At 32.6% G+C, this 24562-nt stretch overlaps 1 protein-coding gene across 4 annotated transcripts in view; it reads right to left on the minus strand.

Annotated features, from left to right (window-relative positions):
* The window catches only part of LRP1B (LDL receptor related protein 1B), a 2479914-nt gene that overhangs the window by 2108189 nt on the left and 347163 nt on the right, over positions 1-24562 (minus strand). The gene's annotated exons all lie outside the window — the stretch shown is intronic.

Raw genomic sequence — 24562 nt, forward strand, 5'->3', positions numbered from 1 at the left:
ATAATAATATATTGAAAAGGTTATTAGCAATGCAAAAGCAATATAATAGACTAGGAAAAAATGAAGCTCTTAGTAGGTGATTCAAGTGGTCAGAACCTTGCTTTGAAGTTTTTGAAAGGCAGCTTATTAAATTTCAATTTAGAATGTAGACTCAGAATTACAATAAAGATAACCCAGTCCAATCCCTTTCTGAAACAAACATGGATTTTGTATACCTGATGGAGGACAATCCAAACCATAAGTCATCATTGTCCCATGACTTGGATTGCTTCAGCTATGGACAACTTTGATATTTGGAAATTTCTTTGTATTGAAATCAAATAAGTTTCTCTATAACTTTTCCCTAATTCTCAATCTTCTTCTACCTAGAGTTTAAAGAAAAAGTCAAATCCTTCTTTTAGATGGTAGAACTTTATCTAATAAAAAAGTGATCTTGGGGGGAGCTAGATGGCACATTGTATAGAGCACTGACCCTGGAATCAGGAGAACCTGAATTCAAATCCAGTGTTAAGACACTTAATACTTGCTGAGCTGTGTGACCTTGGACAAGACACATTGTCTTAAATAAATACAATTTTAAAAAAAGATAGTGATCATAGCTCCCTTAAGTTTTTACATCTCCAGCCTAAACATTCACAGTCACTCCTCTCTGAATATGCACCAGTTTGTTAATGTTGTTTTTTTTGTTGTTATTACTGATGTCCTTGTTGTTGACTCCTTTTAGTAGGTCTTTCCATAGGTACATTTGGGATTTTCTTCAGAACTAGAAAGGTTTTCTATTTCCTTCTTCAGTTCATTTTACAAATAAGGAAACGGAGGAAAACAAGGCTAAGTGACTTGCCCAGAATCGCGCAGCTAGTAAATATCTGAGGACAGATTTGAAATAAGTTCTCCCTGAGTCCAGGTCTGGCATTTTATCACCTGCATCACCTTGCTATCTGTTAATGCTCCTACCATGTATAAATTTCCTAGAGATAGCATGTCAAAATGGATATAAACTGATTCCAAGTCTTGCATCTGATTATATACAAATTGTATGAGCCTGAGCAAGTTAGTTAAACTCTCAGTGCCCTAGGCACTCATAAAGGACTAAATTAGAGTTCAGTCTAAATCTACATAGTAGATAGAGGGAGTTTATGGAACTGTAGTATGTATTTATGTGTGTGTGTGTACATTTATATGTGTATATACATACATACATACACACACACATATGAAGGATGGATAGATAGATGAATAGATAGAAAATTATTTGCCACATGGAATGTAAGCTTCGTGAAAGCAAAAATTATCATCTCTGTAAAAGTGCGAATATATAAAATATTGACTACTTTACAAGAAAAATTGGCAATTTTGCATTATAAGACTTTTCACAATATTATACCTAGAAGTGTTATTGGATATGATGATTTATGCAAAATTCAATGAACTAGATTGAATTTAATCTTACTATCACATAAATTCACCAACATTTCTTTCCAGATAAGTTTCCATTATCATAAGGAGCTTTTTCTTCATATACTTTTTCCTTCCATAAATTTAATGTTTGTCTGATTAGTGCTACTGAAAATATAAAGGAAAATTATGGCATATATATAAAAATGGTGATGATTTTACAGCATACATAATTTATCAGTATACCATATAGCTTATCAGTTAGCACCACCTCAAAAATGTAATGTGGAGTGTAAAGAAAATATTAATCAGAAACAACTTTGAATGAAGCTTCTAAACACATCCCAAAGTAACAAAAAAGCAGTCAAAAAATATTTTTAAATGAGATATCTTGGAGGAATTTCAGGAAAAGGCATGAGTAAAAGGGGCTTATAGCTCAGAGTGGGCAGGAAAACTGGGAAGCCACAGCACAGCCTAGATCCTGGTACAGCTCTACCAGAAGTGATTGTCTAAACTCCAGCCAGGAGGCATAGGTTACAAATCCTGGTAAGCAGGGGCAGCATTTGACTACCCTATCACAGGGAGCAAACCATGAACACCAGAAATGTCAGAATGGAAAGATCTGATCAGGGACTAGACACCCTGGTCCCCAGCAACAAAAGCTTGGGACTATACACCCACAGGAACAGAGATCAATTGACAAAAATGACCAGAAAAACAAACTAAAAAAAATAGCTGCTCTTCTCATAAGGGTGATAAAAGCACTATCTTAGAAGATGAATGAAGCGACAAAATTTCTACATGTGAAACCGCTAAGGGATTGATCAACTAGTCTCAATTCTAAAATAAAATACCTCTTGGAAGAGCTCAAAAAGGATCTTAAAAAAAGCAAAAAAGATAGGTCGGTGAAAAATGAAGAAAAGACATTAAAGTCATGCAGTAGAATTATGAAAAATGTACTGAAGAAAACAATAGTTTTAAAAGTAAAAGTGACCAGTTGGAAAATGAAATTACCCAATTTGAAAAGGAAACAAAAATGCCAACTGAAGAAAATAAAACTTTAAAAACTGGAATTGTTAAATGGAAATGAATAACTCTGTGAGACATCAAGATCACATTAAACAAAATCTAAAGAATAAAAAGAATAAAATGTAAAGTACCCCCTAGGAAAAATGACTGACTTGGAAAATAGGTCCAGAAGACATAATTTAAGAATTATTGATCTTTTTTAAAGCCATGATCAGTAGAAAAAATATCTGGACAAGAAATTATCATGGAAAACTGCCCTAATATCCTAAATCAAGAAGATAAAATAATCCTTGAACATTCATTCAATCAATCATCAATCACCCAAAAGATTCCCAAAATAAGAACTTCAAGGAATATTATAGCCAAATTTCATGATTTTTTAGCTAAAGTAAAAAAATTGTGGAAGCAGCTAAAAAGAATTTTAAATACAGGAGAACCACAGTTAGGATTATGCAAGTTTTATCAGCTTAAACATTAAAGGATCAGAGGGTCTAGAATATGATATTCTAGAGGTCATAGGAGCTTAGATTACAATCAAGAATCAACTACCCTGGGGTGGCTAGGTGGCTTAGTGGATAAGGCACTGGCCCTGGAGTCAGGAGTACCTGGGTTCAAATCCGGTCCCAGACACTTAATAATTACCTAACTGTGTGGCCTTGGGCAAGCCACTTAACCCCATTTGCCTTACAAAAAAACTTAAAAAAAAAAGAATCAACTACCCTGCAAAATTCAGCATGTCCTTTTGTAGGAAAAGATGATCTTTCAATGAAATATAGACTTTAAAACTTACCTGATTAAAAAGACCTGAATGGGACAGAAAATTTGATCCTAAAATACAAGACTCAAGAGATGCGTAAAAAGGTAAATAGAAGGAGGAATAAATGATAGTTAACTCATGAGAACTACATTTCTCTGAGGACAAAGAAATGAACAAATTTTGACAGAAGTGGGGCAGCTAGGTGCTGACCCTGTAGTCAGGAGGACCTGAATTCAAATTTGACCTCAGACATTTAATAATTACCTAGTTGTGTGGCCTTCAGTTAATAATTACCTAGTTGTGGGACCTGGACAAGTCACATAAACACATTGCCTTGCCAACAAAAACAACAAAAGAAAAAACAGAACAAAAATTTGACATAGGATGTGGATATAAATTGCCTGGGATGTGATCAAACTTTTAGTTCTTGAATGATTTTGCTTTACATAATACTTTAATTCATGGAGATTGTATCTTTTAGAGAAGGCATTTGGAATGACCGTGAGGTATAAATTTATTATTTTTGATGATGGTTATGGCTCCTAAGAACTGTATTTCCAGTTGAGGAAAGTGTACTTGAACAGAGGCATAAAGTTGCTATGAGGTTGCTTATAAACCAATCAATCAACCAATCAGTCCTTGGGAATTGTATGTATATAAGGACAAGTAAAAAGAGGATATCTTTTTTTGTTTGTTTGTTTTTTTAGGTTTTTGCAAGGCAAATGGGTTAAGTGGCTTGCCCAAGGCCACACAGCTAGGTAATTATTAAGTGTCATAGACCGGATTTGAACCCAGGTACTCCTGACTCCAGGGCCGGTGCTTTATCCACTGCGCCACCTAGCCGCCCAAAAAGAGGATATCTTGTTAGAAGTTGTGGATACAAGACAGGTTTAAAATAATCAATAAGAGGGATTATATTAAAAGCAGAGGCAATATTATTATTATTATTATCATCATTATTACATATAAGAAACACAAAGAGCTGTTAAGGAAAAGAAAAAGAAGGGAGGGCATGAGCACTGAGTAAATCTTACTCAATAAATTTGGACCAGAGAGGAACTAACATACATGCTGAAATTTATAATAATAACAATAATAAATATATAAAATAATATGTAATAATAAAAATGAAAATAATAATTTAAACATTTATCCTACCCTACAGGGAAATAGGAGGAAGAGGAAAGAAGGAAGGAAGGGTCTTATAAAAGGAAAGGCAAAGCTAAAGGTTAAGTTAAAGTTAAATTACAAGTTGAAAAGAAAAGTAGAAGGGGAAAGAAGGAAAGGGAAAAGGGCTGATAGAAACAGCTGATGGAGAGGCAACAATTCAAAGAAAACATTGATGAGGATGGTTAAGGGGAAAGGAAGGAGAAAAGCATAAACAGGCAATGATATAATCATTATGTAATCATAATTATAAATTAAAGTAATCATAATTAGAAATTTGATTATGTTTTTCTTTCTTTCTCATAGTTTTCCCCTTTTAGTTCTAATTCCTGTTTCACAAAATGATTAAAATGGAAATATGCTAAACATGAATGTACAAGTTTCTTAAAATTTATTTTTTTTGTTTTTTTTGTAAGGCAATGGATTTAAGTGACTTGCCCAAGGTCACACAGCTGGCCAATTATTAAGTATTTGAGGTCAGATTTGAAGTCAGGTCCTCCTGATTCCAGGGCTGGTGGCTCTATCCCCTGGGCCACCTAGCTGCCTTGTACATACAACTTTTATACCAGACTGTTTGCCACCATTGCGGGGGGGGGGGGGGGGGGGGGGCGGAGTAAAGGGACAGTGGTGGAAAAATATCAAACTCATAAACTTGCAAATAGATGAATGCAGAAAACTACCTTGACAGGTATTTGAAAAAATAAAATAAATTTAAAATAAAGAGAGATCATGAGGGAAAGGACTTAAGCTGAGTGAAGAGAGCAGAACTAGAAAGTTGTATACAATTATAACAATACTGTGTGATGATCAACTATGATGGTCTTGCTCTCAGCAGTACAATAATCAAAGGGAATTCTGAAGGATATATGTGATAGAAAATGCCAACCACATCCAGTGAGGAAATTATGAAGTCTGAATATAGAATAAAGTTTGCTATTTTCCATTTAAAATATTTTTTTAAGTTTTAGGTTTTTTCCTCTCATGGTTATTTTTCCCTCTTTGATTTGAGTCTTCTTTCACACATGATTAATATAGATATATATTTAATAGTTATACAGATATAACCTATGTTAGATTATTTTCTATGATGAAGAAGGGGGAGGGAAAGGAGGGAGATAGAAAAATGTGAAACTCAAAACCTTGCAAAAGTGATTGTTGAAAATTATCTTTGCATGTAGTTGAAAAAAGAACAAAAATATTTTCTAAAAAGAAATTATTAATATTCTTTCAACTCTCTATTTTAGGCCGCATTTAAAAAATACACTGATACTAAAGACCAAAAAAATCATTTCCACAGTTTAAAGAAAAATATTAAAAATACAAGTATCTAGGATTCAACTTGGGATCTTGTTTTTGCCTAATCAATCATTTCTCATTTTGATGTCAATCTTCATAGTATAGAAAGTTCTATTAAGATAAGTTTTAAGAATGGGAAAAATAAAAAATAATGAACTTTTTAAGGGTGGTGGTAGAGGCAATCAATTCCAACCGAATAAAAATGGAACATAAATATATGAGGGTAAATCTTGGGGGTTTTTTGATACAAAAGAAAATATTAAAAAAACTATGAAAGAAAATTAGTTTAAACAATTAGATACTATTGAACTACCTCAGTGCATGAAGATAGTGAATAAAGATAGTGAATATTTATGTTGAAGGAAGATTTAAAAATAACAACCTAAATCGTGCAATTTCAAGTGCCTTCCAGACTCTTAGGTGAAGAGTTTTATTATTTTTTTTGCAAGTACATACTTTGCAGTTTATAGTCGCCTTAATGGATCAATTCAATACTTGAAAATGAAGAGTTTTATGTCCTTTCTTGAGTACTCAGCTTCAGTTGTTGCCTTCCTATCTTGGTTAATATTTTGTCAAGTTGTACAGATTAGTATTTTGTTTATTTTTTAAGGATTTTGTAAAGTGATATGTTATTTTCTCTGCTATCAGTTGAAACTTTGAAGTATGTGTGGTTTCAATGAATGCATGAAAATTTGACCATAGATGAAATGACAAGCTAATTTTAAAACCTTTTCATGCATGTAATTAACTAGTAAATATAAAACACAATCCACACTGTGCATTGTTTAACATTCAAGCTTAGTTTTGCTAATTAAAAAAAAAAAGAATTCATATACTGAAAGTCTGATAAAATGTATTCAGCAACTATAACTGAAAGCACATGTAACTGAGAAGTATGAAATTGTGCAAACTGAAAAACCAGTTAAGAAAATAATCTAAAAGGCAAGGGTTGAATATTTGGAATAAATTTCTGCAAAAAAAGCATAATTAGTACATATATCTTGAGAGACATATGCATTATGACTTGAATTTTACATGATAACTGTAGTTGACAAAGTCACTATCATTATCCTAATTAAAAATTTTCTAAGTTATTTATAGTATGATCTGAGGAAATGACATTCATTATCCTGTAAGCCATGCAACAAACCATTAAACATAGCAATAAAATCAATCAGCACAAAAAGAAAAGCAATTATGTTACATTCATGTAAACCCACTAATAAATGAATTTCTTAACATCAATCATGACTGCTATCCCTCATATGAACAATAAGAGTCATTTATACGTATATATGCATGTATATATATATGTTTGTGTATATGCATAAATATACATATATGGGTGTGTGTATGTGTGTGTGTGTGTGTGTGTGTGTGTGTGTGTGTGTATTGAATTACAAGAATATACCATCTCACATAACAGGAAAATGTTAAAACAGTAGAACTCACATCTATATCCCATAATACTCTGATAATTTAAATCTCTGAAATAATAATAAAAATATTTATTGTTATTTTTGTTGCTATTTTTGAAGAGTTCTATAGAACAAAAGTTAAAATGGGTGAGGTAATTGTCACTTCATCCCCTCAAAAATATTTGATCCTAAATGTCTTGTTTTCTTACTAATTAGTAAGTAATTCTTACTAATTACTAACTGATGAAGCAGAATTTCAAACCCTTTTCATCACCACATGCAAAATTAACTCATATTCAGTAAAGACACAAGATTCAAATTAAAAGTGGAAATATCATAAAATGTTGATAAACTACTCCAATACACATCTGTTCAAATTCAAGTTCCATTTACATGGTAAAGTAACCATTTTATCCACCATTTTGAGAATTTAATTAAATATGCCATCATTCTTTTTTTCTCAGATTGTATTTTTGGTAGTTATTTTTGTTGTATATTTTAAATTAAGAGACCATAAAGAAGATGACAGATCACCAAAATGTAACACTAAGAAGGATTTTTAAAAATTGCCATGGAAAATACACAAGGAGACATAGACTTTCTTGATTTAAGGAAAATAACTTTAGAGTCTCATAGTTTGTGAGTTTCCTTCACTTTTCACCAATAATATGATTCAAAAATTAGACCAACAGTTAATATTGTTTTGCTAAAGTTGAAAAATATCAGCCCAATTCTCTTCTATGGATTTTGCAAACATTTGGAAGGATTTCTTTTTCTCTTAAAGGAAACTTTGTGCACACCTTTGATTTATGTCTCCAGATGCAGTACTCACAATTTGGAATGAACATTCAATGGGCCAGCATGAATATTCTCCTCTTCCTTTAACATATTCAATTTAACAAATAATGATTGAGGGTCTGCTGAACAATAGGACACTGTGCTAATTCCCAGCTCCACTGAATGGACTCTTCTGCATATCTAAAATATACTAGCTTTTTCAACTGGTTTTCTTAAAATCTCCCAACTTATCTTGTATTTCTTCTGTAAATATTCTGTTTCTATCTTTGTGTACGTTGTTGCCTCCAATAGTCCATAAGAACACTGGGGACCTGGCTTGCTAATTTTCCTTTAATGTTGCCTGTTTAGCACAGAATCTTTCACATATTAGGTATTTATTTCTTGTTGACTGATATAATGAATTGGAGACAGAAAATGAAAGAGCCCTTGTCCTCAAGAAATTTACAATCTACTGGCAAAATAGAGCATGAATGTAAAGACTAAACACTATTGGATAATTTCAGTAGAGAAAGAAAAATACTAATGGCTGGATCATGAAAGGTATAGAAGTTGTAACTAAGATAAACTTTGAAAAAAGATAGGGATTTTGGGAGACAGATATCAGGTAAATATACCATTTCTGTATTACTTGCATGAAATTCGAGTACTATTAAAGAAGGTATAATATAAATATGAAGAAAATAACCTTAAATGCTTTTCAGTGTTCATCTACAATGTAATCTGTCTAAGCCATGAAAAAAATTCCATATATGAAAGTCTTTTATAATGACAAATGTTTTTCATTTCTTTCAGCTTTCTTGAATTATATTTAGTATGTTGACAAATATATGAAACCAAAGCTTCTTAAAAATTGGCATAAGAAACAATTACCCTTTCCAAACATTTGCATTTTTAGAAAATGCATATCTTACTCCTGAGGGTCTCATTTATCTAAGCTGAGGAATTTCATAACCTAAGAATATGAAGGAATCATATTGTTGGATGGAACTCAAGACTTTTTTATTTTAAGGTGGCAAATGTCTCACTCACCAAGGGCAATGTATATTTTTAATGTTAAAGATGTCCAGGAGTGGAAAGGTCATAACCTTTCCGAATAAGGTATGAAAATATAATCTGGGTGATCAAGAAATTCTTATGTTTCACCAAATTTCCCTGATCTGATTTAACTTTTCTATATTACATCCTTACTTATTTATCAAAAAAAGCCTTCTCAGAACACCTTGGGAATTTTTCCTTATTTTTTTTTTACAGAATAAGATACAAATCTAGAAAGCCACAAACATGCATGCATACATGTAAGCACACACACACCCACACAAGACACCAATGTGAATAAAGTAAAGGACATTTCTTCTTGGTTCTGTGTCATATTAATGTTCTTATTTCCACTCTAATTAAATCTGTATATTTAGTAGTCAAGTGTTACACCCAATCTATACTAATAGTATTTTTAATAACTGTATTTGTGCAGGTTGTGTCCCAAGCTATGCTACTATCTATGTCATTTTATTGGATTGCACTCTATTTTGTGTAAACTTGTTTTATCAAAGTGATTTGGGATGGGTTTGATTTGTTTGGAACACTTATTCCCTGCCCGACTTTACATCCTAAAAATGTTCTTGTGTACATTTCAATTCTTTTTTCCCCAGATCATCTCCAATGAACATTGGATAGAATAGAGCTAATATAATCCCGTGGGATACTACTTAATGCATTACACCAAGTTGGGTCATCTATTCTTCAAACATCGTAAAATTACATGAGTAGATAAGATTTCAAGTGGTCATATAGTTCATTGCCTTCCCTCTGGGCAGGACAGAACCTAAATTCTTTTGTTTCAAGGTTACTTTTAGAATAATTAAGACTTAAGTATTATTATCCCTCCTCTGCTGACTTCTCAGTGTTCAGTGATGCTTATTGTGATGTAAAGTTTGATTTTCCCCATAATGACTATGGTTTTCCTTCTCAAAGAAAGCATACAGGTATAAGATTCATGATGGGCAGTCTGTAGGGAAGGAGTATTGGAGCAGTCTTTTTAAAAAGTATAATTTTCTAATGACTTAAAATTTTGTGCAATTTAAAGTCAGTTTCTTCCACTGTGTTGAGATTATTGGACTTTCTTGAAATTAATTTTACTCTTATATTATTCTTTTTTTGTCACTTTCTGAATTGTATTTCCTCTATATTGTTTTCATCTTCAGTAAAACCAATTCTTCAACTTATTCTTCATTTATGTATATTGTAAAGATATGGAATGGGAACTCAAAGTGAAAAATTTCTGTTTCACCATAGAATTTGACATGCATACAATTTAGTGACTGTGTCTTAAGCAGATGCCTTTGGCATAGGATAGTTCATTTATTGCTTTGAAGAAACAAAGCTAAACAAAAATTTCAAAGGTTAGATATGAAGCTAGGTCTTTCTAAATCCAAGTATAGTATTTGATCTACTATATCATACTTCATCATTATTGTTGTTCATTCTTTATATTTAAAGAGGACCGGTTAAATCATGATGCTGGGATAAAATAGATGATGGGTGATGCCTTGACATGCTTGAAATGAATTTAAGTAAGGTAGAGTTGCACAAAGTCAATACCCTCAATCTTTCTTCCAGATTCACAAAGTTCATTGGCAAGATAAAAGTTAGGATGACTGGTGATGGACTGATATGCAGTAGATGACTTTACTATCTTTAATGCCTGACCAAATTCTAAGCTTTCCACAGCAGTCACCTTAATGGTCATTGAGTTATGCAAGTAAAATTGTCTTTGCATATTAAGATTTCTAATAGACCTCAAACTTATTAGTGAATTATAGGCATGACTACAAGAGCATGTGAAGACTTCTAACTGGGGAACGAATGGATGAGAACATTTTTAAAATGCAAAAATAAAGTAAGATAATGTGATCTAGTCCTTCAAATCAAATCTACTACCTTCTGAAAGTCAGAAGGAAAATCAACCCCATTTTGAACAGTGACTAAAAGATTTGGAATGATAACTACAGTTCAATTTAGTGAATATTAACTTGGAATTTCCTTTTGGATTCCTATTTTTAAAAAATGATTGATATAGATAACAAAGGCATTCCAAAAAAGCAAAATATATATTAAACAATAGATATTATTTTTACTTATTTTTACTTTATTATATTTATATATATAACTTTTTAAAGATAAAAATCTCCTTATTTTGAGACAAAAAACTTTCCAATTTTATGTTAGAAACTCAGTTTATCTTATTTTTATCTTTCACTAACTTAAATATCAAAGTTGGAATCACATATGAGGATGTGTGCTATGTTTCTTTCAAATATTTTATCTGCAATGTAAAACTCTAGAACATAATTCTAAATTCTTTATTGACAGGTGAGACTGTTGGTAGAATTGTGAAGTGATCCAATAAATCCTGAAAGTAACTTAGAAATATTCTCAAAGATAATAAAACTGTGCATATCCTTTGATATCATATCACTACTAGGTTTATATTCCAAAGATATCATAAAAAATTGGAAAAGTCCCACATGTAAAAAAATTATAGAAGATATTTTTGTAGTGGCAAAGAATTGGAAAGTGAAAGAATGTACATCAATTGAGAAATGATCAAACAATATATGGTATATAAATGTTATGAAGTACTATTGTTGTTTAAGAAGTCATGAGTGGGTAAAATTTAGAAAAGCATGTAAAGACTTGAATGAACTGATACTGAAGGAAGTGAGCATAAATAAAAGAATATTTTACATATTAACAATAACATTGTGAAATGATCAACTATGTTGTATACAGTTCCTCTCAGCCGTTCAGTGATCATGGGAAATCCTGAGATGCCTGTTATGGAAACTGCCATCCATATCCAGCCAAAAAACTATGGATTCTAAATGAAGAGCAAAAGCATACTAAGCTTACTTTTCAAAACTTATGCTTTTCTTTTCTTTCCCTTATTTCCCCCCCTAGTTCTAATTTTTCTTTCACATTTTAACTAATATAGAAATATATAAAACATGATTGTACATGTACAATGTTTACCAGTTTGTGCCTTGCCATGGGGAAGGGGGAGGGAAGGGAGGGTATAACTCATAAACTTGCAAACAGATGAATGCTGAAAATTACCTTTGCATGTAATTAGAAAAATAAAAGAAAATAATAAAGAAAAAAAAACAAGTGAGGCACTTTTGCTAAGCAATGTCCTGAAAAATATAATTATATGCAAAATAACTATTTTAGTAGAGTTTTCTTTTTCCCTAAAATAGAGTTGACAGTCATTCTGATATTAATATTTATGCCTGTAAGATGGTCCCCAGAAGAATGATGATACTACTTGTATCATTTAGAGCAAGTTTTTAGACCACTCTGAATTGTGTCCTCATTTGTACAATCAGAAAAGTGAAAAATAGTAGATTTCTCTTTGTTATTAGATTTACCAGGTGCAAATTAGGTTAAAATGGTTCCCACTTGTGGATTTAGTTAGAAGATTCATATTTCAGAAAAGTGGGAGCCAATAACATATACTTATAAATTTAAAGTAGAAAGTTTGAAGTTTGGCACTCTTTTAATTGTATATTAATTTTTACAGTTGCCACAAAATGTAGCCAGTAATCAATGTAGTCATAATAGTTTACAATATTTTCATGCCAGACACTTATATAAATATATCAGCTTGCCGGATTTATTCACCTTAGTTATCAGTATGTTTTTCTATGCTAACTAGAATCTCTTAGCAAAAGGAAAGCAATTTAACTTTACTAGTTCTTTCTACCACAATTTACAATGACTCTATTCCAAAAGAAGCTGAATATTTGGAAAATGAAATTATTAATTTTTTGCAGATTATACAATTTGCATAGTAGGAACTATGTAATGAGCATGTAAAATAATGTAGGCAATCACTGAAGCTTGTGAACATAAAATGGTGAAAATTAATTATAGAAAACTGAAATTACAAATAAAAACAATGGAACAGTATATTTTTTAAATGACATGAAAATCTATATGTTTGAAAAATAAAGTCCAAATAAGGAACAGTCATAGATGCAATAAGTAATTTTTATTAAAAGTTTATTCTGGTTTTTGTAACCCCCATCCTTATGTCCTTCTTTCCACTCTTCCTATTTCATTTCTATTTTCTGTCATGTACTAATGACCCCTCCCTTCCCATTAATAATTGTTTGCAACCCTCATACAGACTTAGCTTTCACATCCTAAACTGAAGTATATTTCTCCAGCTCTGAAATTCTCATTAGTTTCAGAGATCATAATGTTCTTTTGAACATTTGCAGATTTTAAATTTATGTGAAATTTAAAAAAAAATTAAAAGGATGTGAAATCTAAGCATAGATGGGTTCTTAATTTTTTAAATTCCCAAATCTATATATATATATATGCATATACACAAATACATATGTATTATATATATATATATATATACAGTATAAGGTAATAACTTATTTCTCATATCTTACGAAAGTTCTTGAAGTTATTTTACAAATCATTTATCAAAAAGGACTTTCCAAAGTAATAGATAGATGACTATCTGAAATAACTTCTCTTTCTCTGAAGTATGTGATTTTGTGAACTGAAATACATTTGTGTTTATTTATTTTTAATAAAAAATACAGTTCAAATAAAGCACAGGAACTCATGAGGTGCATGGGATGAGGATAACTAAAGATAAATATAGAGAAATTGTCCTTTTTATTCTTTTTCATCTGAAAAAAGATACTGATTTTTATAACTGAGAGAAGAAATAATTGTGTGGAACTCATTCCCAAAAATAAATAAGAAGAATATAGAAGAGCACCTGGTTAATTTGAATGAATGCAGTTCAGCTGGCTAAAATGAATTACATTCTGTGGTTGTAAGAGAATTGTTAATGCTATTACTGAGGCACTGTCAGTGATTCTGATGGAAGATGAAAGAGGTATCACATGAAGGACAAATTTCCCAATTTTCAATAATGGAAGAGAACAGATTTTGCAAACTATATGCCAGTGAGTTTGAGTTCTATTCCTAGGAAAACTCTCAAAAAATATCAAGGATCTGGCAGTTCTCCTGCCTGTACTCTGGTCTGGGGTTGACCCCATCAAATCCTGAGCAAGTCTGGTGCAAGGATGCATGCTTAGTCCATTCCATTTCATGAATTTGAAGCACCAATTGGGTCCTTCTTTGAAATCATACCTTCTTTTCATCAGCAATTCTTTTTTTTTTAGGTTTTTGCAAGGCAAATGGGGTTAAGTGGCTTGCCCAAGGCCACAAAGCTAGGTAATTATTGAGTGTCTGAGACTGGATTTGAACCCAGGTACTCCTGCCTCCAGGGCCTGTGCTTTATCCACTGTGCCACCTAGCCGCCCAATCAGCAATTTTTGCCTCATGCTGAAACATTTTTGTAGACACAGGAATTCTAATTGCTCTTTCCTCTTCAATCCATCTGTTCAATTCCCTCTCTAAATCAGGCCATTTTCCCTACTTGCCTCTCTTGACTTTCTTCAGTCTGGGTGTTTTCAGTAGGGTTTCTTCTTCCCATAGTCAGTTGGAGGAGGACCAAAGTGACATTCAGCAGCATGATTTCCATTCATTTTTGAAAACTGAATCATTTTGAACGTGAATAACAGCACTGTACTAAAATCTTTTCTGAGCCATTTCTGGGCAGAACATGGCAAAATGTAACTTAATGTACCAGTAAGAAATGTGAAACATTGAGTGCAAAGACTACAAGTGAAAAAAAGTGGGATATGCAAGTAAAATAATCTATAATCATTGTATAAGACACTTCCAGTTTTTGGACACCAATTTTTTTGGGAAAAGGGTGCTTCTTATACATGGCAAAATAAGGAATCCTATTTGGATAGTGGATAGTAGTTACAATGAGAAAAATTTAGGGTTTATGGGGAGAAAGTTTTCCTAAAAAATTATATCATCCAAAAGTAGAATGATTTCTTTGGAAAGGGAGTAAGCTCATTTTCTCTGTGATTCTCTCTCTCTCTCTCTCTCTCTCTCTCTCTCTCTCTCTCTCTCTCTCTCTCTCCCCCTCTCTGTTTCTGTTTATCTTTCTGTCTGTCTCTATCAGTTTGTCTGTGTCTGTCTGAGTATGTGTCTCTCTCTCTTTCCTCCTTACCCACTTCAAGGAAGTCATGTGTAGTTTATAAGTGACTGTAGAGATTCTTTCATTTAGAGATTAGACTAGATAACCTCTGAGATCTCTTCTAACTTGCAGATTTTTTGTGACTTTGTGACTTTCCAAAAATACCTTCAATGTTCTTTTGCAACAGAATACCTTTCATTTCTAAGTATATCCCTGTCTCACCAATCTAATTCTTCCCTACTACATAATAGTTCTCTTTACTTAATTGAAGTAGATAACTCTCTGATTCTTGTTCATGATTTAGATGTCCTTTTACCATATATTGATATTTTCTATTTCTTCCCCAGATCCTACTTTGGTCTGAAAACAATCTAATCTAATCTAATCATAATGTAATATTATTGCATATAATTGCTTTTAACTGGCTTCAGAAAAAAATTCAATATCCTTAAAAATTAAAATAAATGAAAGCTACCATTGATCAAATAAAAGTTTCAGTGCTGATAGTTGGAAAGATTGTGATAATTACAGTTTCTCAGATATATCAAACAGGCACATACAAGTAGAAATGTCAGCAGTTCACAACAGTCCAGCTAGTAATAAGATATAAAATGATCAGTAGGATCAATCCAGAATTTATACTCAAGAAATTTATAGTCTTCATAGATGAATGAAGAGGTGATAAGCCAGTTTTACTAAAAAATTTATTTAAAATAAGATTTGGGGATATAGAAAAATAATTAAGTCCCACATTTGCATAATAATAGCAACTACTTTTAATTTCCCAGGATTAGAAAATTGTATCTTGTTTATTATAAAATATGCCTGCCTTTGATAAAACATGTTCATAATTATCATAACACAAAATATTTATATTGCTGTCATTTTAAAATTTCCTTGGAGAGCTGAGACAAGGAACAGAGCAAGCTGGAAAACAGGCAGCAATGTACACTTGGCGATAGTGCCCACACTATAAGAATAAAAAAAAAAATTTAACCTGACCTGATTTATTTTGTGTTTAAATCATGAAGAAACTAATTTGGAAAAGAACGAGAGAGTAGCAGCTTATCTTTAATACAGGTTGTCTCAGAACACAATGCTGTTTATTTCTTTATGCTCTCAGTATTTTATGCCATCTCCATGAATCTACAAAGCATTGAATCACTGAAAAACTACTACAATCTCCCTTTTCCTTTTGAAACATTACCAATTCACTTCACTGAGAAACCTTTAGAATTTTTTCTCAATTTTCAATTTTTCTAAATACTTTGAAATTATTTTTCCTCTCTTCATTCTTCCTTGTATGATTATGTACAAATTCAGGTCTGTTTTATTTTGAAGAAGGGAAGGGTGGGATTAAATGATACAATGTTCTTTCCCTTTACTACCAATCAGATCCCATGTGAATATTTAAATCCAAAAAAATGTGGTATTTTCTACAAGTGTTATCTGTAAAGAGTTACTAAGGGGTGGTTAGGTGGCTCAGTGGCTAGAGCACTGGTCCTGGTGTCAGGAGTACCTGAGTTCATTTTTTTTTAGATTTTTCAAGGCAATGGGGTTATAAGTGGCTTGCCCAAGGCCACATGGGTCCGTAATTATTAAGTGTCTGAGGTTGGATTTGAACCCAGGTACTCCTGACTCCAAGGCTGGTGCTCTATTCACTGTGCCACCTAGCCACCCCTCAGGAGTACCTGAGTTCAAATCCAGCCTTAGACACTTAATAATTACCTAGCTGTGTGACCTTGGGCAAGACACTTAACCCCATTTGCCTTGCGAAAAACTAAAAAAAAAGTTACTAAATAATATTCTGGAATAAGCAGTAACAGAAAAGCACTAATAACACTAATAATAGCAACAATCATATTAATTCAGAGGATCACATTATCATATTGAAAATTCTTCAGAAACTTTAAAGAACTTTATAAATGTTATAGAGTAGAATATTCCCAATAAAACCTTATTAGGGTTGATATTCCTAGTGAAGTCCTCTCAGGGTTCAGAAATATTAAAGAAAGAACAAACTATTATTATTAAACTATTTCTGGAAGAAAGTCCCTTGTATTCCAAACAGATAGCTCACTCTCCTAACTTTTGATAAGACTACTTTAATTGAATACTAGAAGTATAGTAGACTTTTTCTCATGAGAAAAACCTTGCATTCCAAAGAAGCTCATAAGCCTCCTCTTTTGATGATAATTAGACTGTTCCTAGACCTTGCTTTACAAGATAGGTCACATTACTTTAATAAAACAGTTATAATCCTTAAGGTTATTCTCACCATCTGGATGGTGAGGTAATATTTTATGAAAACCTTTCATTCTTTTCTTTATTGCTGGGTTAGATTTTCACAACTAGAACAGAACTCTGCAGACTAACTAACACTGTCGATTCAGGGCAGCAATTTGAGCTTCCCTGCGTTTGTGAGACTTGGATTGTGCCCTTTTCTTGAGAAAAGCCAAAATATTTTTTTTTCTTGCTCAGAGGAGTTTCTCTCAATTTTTAAGTGACTTTTTATCCCACACATTATCTTTGATTATCATTAAGAACATCACAATAGGTCATTGTACAAAGAGAATAAGAACTACTAATTTCATCATCTTATTATGTGAGCAACTAGACATTCAAATTCTTGGCATGCAGTTGAAGAGTACCTCCAAGTTGTAATGTTCCCTAAGTACAATACTACTGAGACACTGAAATGTCATAGTTGGGATCAAAGTTGAAAACTTATGTCCCTTTGCTTTACCTTGTTACCTTCTTCTTATTCTATGTTATCTGCTCCCTCTATATACTAGATTTATTTGGTATGTTCAAGAAAGTGGAAGAGAAAATAAAATAAGGACCACAGGAAAAATAATCAAGATGACATTGTTTAAAAATTTTAAAATTTTGTTCAATTTGAAGTATAGACTTTTGTTACAGCAAATTCGCCAGATGCTGTTATTCTGCATTCAAGACTACTTATAAATCACCTTAACAAAGGTTAACAAAGGAAATGCTGAAAAACTAAAAAAAAAGATAATTTCCCTCTGGAAATGAATTACTAGTATCTTTCTGGATGAAGAGTTTGAACTGAACTCATTGTTTTATTTAATTTTCCCAATGACAAGATATCTGTTATAGAATCATTTAGGTGACATGGTAGATTGTTAGTCATACATACACACACACACACACACACACACACATATATATATATATATATATACATATATTATATATCATATATACCTACAAATTGTATCATTAGATAGGTAATATTATTAGATATCAATAGACAAAGCTTTAATTAAGCATTTTTTTATATTGCAGGAACTTGCTATTTTCTTTTTTATTAATATCTGATAATGGACTGTCCTAGCATAAAATTTCCAGCATTTCATAAAGAAACCCTAATAGGGGCAGAACAAAGACCATGTAATCAGTCATAAATGTTAAATCTAGTAGAGTATGATGAAAATCAGATGATATAATAGAGACAGATAGATAACTGACAGAGGCCTTTAAAGTCAACAAAATGTTATACTTTTTATTTCATTTGAATCTTACAATAACCCTGCAAATGGGAGTATTGTTATTCCTATTTCACCTAAGAAGAAACTATAACTCATAAAGTTTAAGTGATTTCCCCTGGTAACAAAGCTAATAAATGTCATAATGAGGATATTAACCCTGACCTCTTGAAACTGCAAAAAACTTCCAAAAAATTACAAATTAATTAAACTAATTTAAAATTCACATTTGAAGTAACACTTATTTCTGAAATCATATAACAATCTATAAGACAAATCTTCAGCATAATTTCACAAAGAAAGGAAGTTATAATGTTGAAGAGGAAAAGTATTATCCTATTAGTGCAATATCATCCTATCATCATTTCAACAAGCCAAATGATTCTGTCCTTACTTTTTATGTTTTGCTGAGAGGATCACATGAAATGTGAAGTATTATCAACTCATTTTCCCTTTAGTTCTGATTCTTCTTTATAAACATGATTAACATAGAAGTATATTAAACATGACTTTACATGTAAACTCTATCATGTTATTCATTATTATCAGGAGTCATGAGGAAAGGAAAGGAGGGAGAAAAATGTGGAACTCAAAAGACGAATGTTGGAAATTATCTTTGTGGACATCTGGGACAGAGCCAAGATGGTGGCACAAAACTAGCAAGCTCCTAGAGCCTTTCCCTACCAAAGATAAATGAAGCCTCTACTCTGATATTCATACTACAGATCGCACCAAGAAAAACAGAAGAGTCAAAGAATTCAATTGTATATTCAATTGTAGACATCATGGAGGATCTTCAGTGAAGGTCTGTCTCTTTGGAGGCAAAGGGGAAGTAAAGTTCAGGAGGCAGGAGAGCTAGAAAGCAAGCATGAGGCTTTTAGCCATAGTACAATCCAGGTTCCAACAGGTTATAATAATAGAGGTCCCAGCAGATAAATAGCAAGCCAACAGGGAGAATCCCAACCCCAAACAAAGACTCAAGCCTAAAAACACCAGGGTAAAAGAAAGGACTGGGTAAGGAACAATCCACTGTTAAGTCAGAACCTGAACAGAAAGGAGGAACAAACAAAAACCTCTGCAAAGGCAAGACCTGGACTGCATAGGCAATATCTTGGCCAGTAACAAGTCAGGAATCAGACCCCAGCCCCAGGAAAATAAAAGCTTGGGTCTTTATTCACTATATCCCAGGAGCATACCTAAAACAACAAAGATGAATAAAAAAGCTAAAAGAGCACTCGCTATAGAAAACAACTTTATAAAGATGAGAGCAATGCCATATCTGAAGAAGAAAGCAACAAAAAATCATGCACAGGGGAAGAATCAAAACAGTCTATAAATTGGACTCAAATACAAAAGCTCATCTAAGAGGTTTCAAAAAAAATTTAAAGAGGTGACTAGGTGGCACAGTGGATAGAGCACTGGCCCTGTAGTCAGGATTACCTGAGTTCAAATCCAGCCTTAGACACTTAATAATTGCCTAACTGCGTGGTCTTGGGCAAGCCACTTAACTCCATTTGCCTTGCAAAAACCTAAAAAAAAGAATTTAAAAACCCAAAGAAGAGAGGAAGAAGAAAAATGGGAAAAAAAAGAAATGACTGTCATGCAGGAAAATTGTGAAAACTTGACAAAGCAATCAACTCCATTAAAAGTAAAAATGATCATCTGGAAAAGGAAACACAGAAGCTAAGTGAAAAAAATAAAATCCTAAAAATTAGAATTGAACAAAAAGAAACCAATGAATCTACAAGACTGCAAGATTCTATCAAACAAAATTAAAAGGCTTAAAAAAAAGTGAAGAAAATATAAAGTATCTTTTAGGGAAAACAAATGACCTGGAAAATAGATCCAGGAGAGACAGTCTACAAATCATCATACTGCTAGAAAGCCTGGACCAACAAAAGAACCTGGAAAACATCTTGCAGGAAATTATAAGGGAAAACTGTCCATATGTACTGGAAAAGATAACAATATAACTATTGAAAGAATCTATAGAACCCATCCAGAAGAGACCCCAGGAAAAACTTCAAGGGTAGTAATATCCAAACTCCAGAACCCTCAAATAAAAGAGAGAATATTGCAAAAGGAGCAGAAAGAAAATAATTTAAATACAAAGGGAACACAATCAGACTAACACAGGACCTGTCAGCATCAATATTGAAGGATTGCTAGAACTGAAATAGCATATTTCAGAAAGCTAAGTACCTGGAATTACAACCCAGAAGGTACAACCCTGTGAAATTCAACATATATTATTGGGGAAAAGATGAATGAAATTCATCTTTCAATGAAATGAAGGAGTTCCAAAATATCCTGACACAAAAACCAGAACTGAAAAGAGAATTCAATTGCCAAATAAATGACTGAGAGTTGCATAAAAAAGATAAATGACAAGAGGATGGATAAAACAGAACTTTTAAACAAATGCTGGTCAACTATCAAATTGCATACAATCCTAAAAAGGGAGCTATAATGCTTCTAATTCTTTAGAACTTTACTTCTCTAAGAATAATTAGAGGGCAGAATAAAATTGAAAATAATAAACCCAAGTTATGTGCATATAATTGGGTCTTACTTCTCAATTGAAGAGGTCCAAGATGACAGCACTTTGGTTGAAACAAAAAGCCCTGAAAAAAGGAGGGGTGTTAACTTTAAGCTTTTCATTATAATTTGACTCACTTTAATCACAAACACCTCATCTAATAAGGGCATCATAAAATGCTAGGACCTGAGAAGCTGTCTCTGTTGCTTATAATTTTTTGTAAAGCTCTCATGTGAGACCTCCAGAGTTTACCAGTATTTAGAGATCTTCAAAATCCTGACACTTAATTAGATAAGGGTATGACTTAATCTGTGCTTCACTTAACAAGGGATTAAATACCCTGTATGGGGGGGCGGGGGAGGGGAGTAGAGTGGGAAAGACAATAGACTTTGTTTTACTTAACAAGTTGTTAAGTACCCTTGGTGGGAAGTGGAGGGAGGTAAAGCATGAAAGAAAATAGACCGGGGAGGGGGCAAGAGATGTTATGACTTTGGATGAAACTGGCTCTTGGTGTATTTCAAAGATACTTGAAAAGGGGGTAAGGTAAAAAAATGATTATAATTTTAATTTGATGCAATCTGAGTCAATGCTGCTTATCATTCAAGTCTGTTAACAGTCTGTGATGATATCTTGATAACAATAGGAACTTATCATGCAATGAAATGATCAAACTGTCATTGATGTTACCTGATTAATAATATTAGAGTGATAAATAACACCAAGGGAAGGAGTAGAAAGATTTATAATTTTGGCATGAAAGAAGGGAGAATGTGAATGTTGAGTAAGTTCTATTCAATAGATTTATCCCAGTGAGGGAATAAGATACATTGCTACTTGGGTTTAAAAATCTAACAATCTACAGGGAAGGGGAGGACTGGGAAAGAGAAAATAAGGGAAGGAGGGACTGATAAAAGGGAAGGAAAGGTATAAGAGAAAATAAACTAAAAGATTTAAAAGAAAAGTCAAAGGGGAAAGGTAGTAAAATTTTTGTGAGGAGGAATTACAGAAAAGAAAAAAGGGAAATATAATTGGAGAATAATAGTATGGAGGGAAATAAAGGATTAGTAATCTTTTTCTAAATTTATTTATTTTGAATTTTACAATTTTTCCCCTAATCTCACTTCTCTCCCTGCACACCCCCCCCCCCAAGAAGGCAGTCTGTTAGTCTTCACATTAGTTCCATGATATGCACTGGTCTAAGTTGAATGTGATGCAAGAGAAATCATATCCTTAAGGGAAAAAAAAAAGGATAAGGGATATCAAAATTGTATAAAATAATGTTTTTTTTTTAATTAAAGGGAATAGTCTTTGGTCTTTGCTCAAACTCCACAATTCTTTCTCTGGATGCAGATGGTATTCTCCATTGCAGATATCTCAAAATTGTGTCTGATTGTTGCACTGATGGAATGAGCAAGTCCATTAAGGTTGATCATTACCCCCATGTTGCTCTTAGGGTATACAATGTTCTTCTGGTTCTGCTCATGTTGCTCAGCATCAATTCATGCAAATACTTCCAGGCTTCCATGAATTCCCATCCCTCCTGGTTTCTAACATAAACAATAGTGTTCCATCACATGCATTTAGCACAATTTATTAACCTATCCCCCAATTGATGGACATTCACTCAATTTCCAGTTCTTTACCACCACAAACAGGGCTGCTATGAATATTTTTGTACAAGGGATGTTTCTACCCTTTTTTATTATCTCTTGAAGGTATAGACCCAGTAATGGTACTGCTGGATCAAAGGGTATGCACATTTTTTGTTGCCCTTTGGGCGTAATTCCAAATTGCTCTCTGGAAATGTTGGATGAGTTCACAGCTCCACCACATCCCTTCCAACATTGATCTTTGTCCTTTCTAGTCATATTGGCCAGTCTGAGAGGTGTGCCTCTCTGGTACCTCAGAGATGCTTTAATTTTGATTTCTCCAATAAGTAGTGATTTAGAGCAATTTTTCATATGACTATGGATTTGCTTTGATTTCCTCATCTGTAAATTGTCTTTGCATAACCTTTGACCATTTGTCAATTGGGGAAAGTCTTGGGGCTTTTTTTTTATAAAAATTGACTCAATTCTCTGTATGTTTTAGAAATAAGTCCTTTCTTTGTCAGAAATACTAGTTGTAAAAATTGTTTCCTAATTTACTACATTTCTTTTGATCTTGGTTACAGTAGTTTTGTCTGTGCAAAAGCTTTTTAATTTAATGTAATCAAAATTTTTCTAGTTTGTTTTTAATGATGTTCTCCATCACTTCCTTGGTCACAAATTGCTTCCCTTTCCATAGATCTGAAGGGTAAACTATTCCTTGATCTCCTAGTTTACTTATAATATTGTTTTTTATCTCTAAATCCTGTGTCCATTTTGATCTTATCTCTGTATAGGGTGTGAGGTATTGGTCTAATTCAAGTTTCTGTCATACTAACTTCCAATTTTCTCAGTTTTTGTCAAAATGAAAATTTTAATCCCAGTAGCTGGACCCTTTGGGTTTTATCAAACAGCAGATTACTATAATCATTTCTTGCTATTGCACCTAGTCTGTTCCACTGATCCACAATTCTATTTCTTAGCCAATTTCAGGAATTTTTGATGAGTGATGCTTTATAACATAATTTTAGATCTGGTAGGGCTAAGCCACCTTCTTCTGTGCTTTTTTCATTAAATCCCTGAAAACTCTTGACTTTTTATTTCTCCATATGAATTTACTTACAATATTTTCTAACTCATTAAAGTACTTTTTTAGAATTTTGATTGGTAGGGCACTAAATAAGCAGTTTAATTTATTTGGAATTGTCATTTTTTATTATATTAGCCTCACCTAGCCATGAAGAGTTGGTATTTGCCCAGTTATTTAAATCTGATTTTATTTGTGTGAGAAGTGTTTTTGTAATTGTTTTCAAAAGGTTTCTTAATCTGTCTTGGGAGGTAGACTCCCAAGTACATTATATTGTCTGGTTACTTTGAATGGGATTTCTCTTTCTAACTCTTTCTGCTGCATCTTGCTAGTCATATATAGAAATGTTGACAATTTTTGAGGGTTCATTTTATATCCTGCAACTTTGCTAAAGTTGCTAATTATTTCTAGTAGATTTTTAGATGATTTCTTGGGGATTCTCTAGATATACCATCATGTCATCTGCAAAGTGAGAGTTTTGTCTCTTCCTTTGCAATTCTAATTCCTTCAATTTCTTTTTCTTCTCTTATTGCTGAAGCTAATATTTCTAATACAATATTGAATAGCAGTGGTGATAATAGGCATCCTTGTTTCACCCAGTTCTTATTGGGAATGCCTCAAGCCTATCCTCATTGCATATAATGCTTGTTGATGGTTTCAGATAGATACTGCTTTTTATTCTAAGGACCAATCCATTTATTTCTATGCTCTCTAGTTTTTTTTATTAGTAATGTGTACTGTATTTTGTCAAAAACTTTCAGCATCTATTGATATAATCATATGATTTCTAATAGTTTTGTTATTGATACTAATAATTTTCCTAATTTTGAACTAACCCTGCATTCCTGGGATAAGTCCTACTTAGTCATAATGTATTATACTATTGATAAGTTGATA

Source organism: Macrotis lagotis, chromosome 1, assembly GCF_037893015.1.
Source record: "Macrotis lagotis isolate mMagLag1 chromosome 1, bilby.v1.9.chrom.fasta, whole genome shotgun sequence".
NCBI classification, from domain to species: Eukaryota; Metazoa; Chordata; class Mammalia; order Peramelemorphia; family Peramelidae; genus Macrotis; species Macrotis lagotis.